We start from the raw sequence: 2500 nt of genomic DNA, 5'->3' as shown, positions 1-2500 counted from the left end.
AGAGTGAGCGACGGTGTAAAGGCAGCAGTGTTTGCGCTGTTAATTGTCACACCTCCCCCTCCAGCGTCGAGCAAGCCACGGCATTCAACAGCTGTCTACTTTTATACACCAACAACCGTTTGTTTCTATTCTACTTGCTAAAATTACTTCTCCTTTCTTATTATTTATTCTATAAAGCTGGCTAGTGACTATGTTTAATTAATCAATGATTCTGTTTATTTATCATTGGCTGAGATTAATCAGCTCTTTATTAATTTCGTTTCTTGACAATGATTGTAAATAAATAAACGAATGAATGAACCAAATATTTTCAGATATACTATTATCATTATCATCATCATCATCATCATTATTATTATTATTATTATTATCATTATTATTATTATTACTCTTTAAGAAGACATCTAGGAAAGATGCCGCAGAGATCGACAGACAGCATAAGAAACCATTCATCCATAATTAGAATATTTGTGTTTAAGGTTAAATGTCCCTCTGTCTATGTCTGGTCTAATAAATGTGATTTATAATCTCTGTAGCTGCTTCTCGTTGGTATATTTACACCGAAGGAAATATAATTTATGATTTACATAGATGTCGGTGAACGCGGCCAGTAGGCAGTATTCGTTCTGGCTTTCTGTGCTCTGCAATCGAGATAAACTTAGCCTTTTCTCCTCCTCTCGGAATCGATAAATAAACTACCAGTGCTGTGGTGTTGTCGAATCTTTGCTTCCTCTCGGTATTTCTGGAAGACGTCGGTGGCGGTTAGACCGGGAGAGGAATAGGCTTTGTTTGGTCCGACCAAAACTGACCAAGATACTCAGGGTATCACGAAGGTACCTCTTCAGCTCTTTTGAAGAATTGAGGATCTAAGGCAAAGATGCTGGATGTAATAAATGTGAGTCACTTATGTAAATTTGCATCCCATTATACACCCCTCCACACACACACACACACGCACATGTGTGTTTTTTTGTGTTGGTCTGTTTGTAGCGTTTATATTTTTCATGCTGATACCATCCGACTGAATGATACTGCCAAGTGTCGAAATCATAAATGACCTCTGATAGGTAGCTGAAGATGGGATGTCTGCGTTTATTTGTATGTTTTCTTTTCTGTGTGAACCTTTTGTATTTTGTTTTGAAGTTGTCCCCCACTGAGACTAATTTCGATAAAGGTTAAACTTTTTCAGGGAATTATAGTTTACGGTGGGTTTCTTCCATATATATATATATATATATATATATATATATGGAAGCGTACAGTACTCCATTGGCTACAACGAGGAGGGTTCAGGTTGATCCGATTAACGGATCAGCTTGCTCGTGGAATTAACGTGAAAGTGGCTAAGCACTCCAGACACTTGTACTCTTAACGCAGTTCTCAGGGTGAATCAGCATGACCGAGAATGTGACAAATCTGGCCCTTTTGAATTACAGGTAAAATTCATTTCTGCCAGCTGAAAAGCGCTGCCGTTATTCGCAAGCGAGCCCTGAGTGGTAGCATGTAGCACGCTTTCAATAATTGTCTGATTGTTTAAGTGAATATTTAGTTGAGAACAGATACACGCACTCTCTCAGTTCTTCTACTCCTGACCTGGGAAAAAAATCGTAAACAAGACTGCTGGACGGAGAGAAAGCTTTGCTAACCCTAAGCTGGTACTCATTTTCAATTGAGCAGCGTGAAAGAAGGTGCCACCCGGCCCAAGAATCGAACATAAGATATTGTAATCGTAAACCCGACACCCAAACTACTATGACGTGTATTTACATAACGAATACATATAAATTGTAATAACATGCACCCATAATGCATGTGAAAATATAAATATCAAATATTAAATATTGATTTTTACGCTTCATTCATATCTATGAAGTTTCGTATGACACCGTGCAATCGTTAGCAAAGAAAAATATTTGGATTACACAATGTTTATATAAATTTATTCGGTTTTTTTTTTCTTGTTTTGGTGGCGGCCGGAGGGGGGGACTAGAATGAAGAGACGCGGAGTTCGATTGCATTTTGCTTCGAATTTCATCAACGCGCAAAGAAATCTCTGTAGAAAGAAGGATTCTTTTGGTCAATAGACAGACAATAATATGATTCCCCTGTACCGGATGTAAGGTCTGAATACGCCATCTGAAAAGGAGAAAGTTAGCCATTGTATCTGGGCGATTTCATTTCTTTACTCCCCTGTTTTACAGGTTTTCCATGAGTCATAACATCTCCATCGCATTCTCTCTTCCTCTCACCGTTTCTCTCACATCCTCTCTCTTTCTCTTCTCCTTTTCCCATTTTTCTTTTTAGTCTTTATTCTCCTCTCTTTCCCTATTTTTTTTCTCCTTCTGTTTCCTTCTCTGTCACTTTGTTATTCTCACTCTTCATCTGTTAGAGTCTCATTATCTCATTTCTCTCTTCATCTTTCTTTCTCTCTCTCTCTCTCTGCCTGTTTCTCTCTCTCTCTCTCTCTCTCTCTGTGTGCCTGTTTCTCTCTCTCTCTCTC

The 2500-nt window shown here is 38.4% G+C and overlaps 1 protein-coding gene across 1 annotated transcript in view; it reads left to right on the top strand.

The window, feature by feature from the left end:
- LOC128250153 (coiled-coil domain-containing protein 83-like) overlaps positions 1 to 2500 on the top strand; it is a 39999-nt gene that overhangs the window by 12047 nt on the left and 25452 nt on the right. The window lies entirely within an intron of this gene.

Source organism: Octopus bimaculoides, chromosome 19 (assembly GCF_001194135.2).
Source record: "Octopus bimaculoides isolate UCB-OBI-ISO-001 chromosome 19, ASM119413v2, whole genome shotgun sequence".
NCBI classification, from domain to species: domain Eukaryota; kingdom Metazoa; phylum Mollusca; class Cephalopoda; order Octopoda; family Octopodidae; genus Octopus; species Octopus bimaculoides.
Note: the sequence above shows the minus strand (reverse complement) of the source record. Positions and strands in the feature narration are given on the sequence as shown.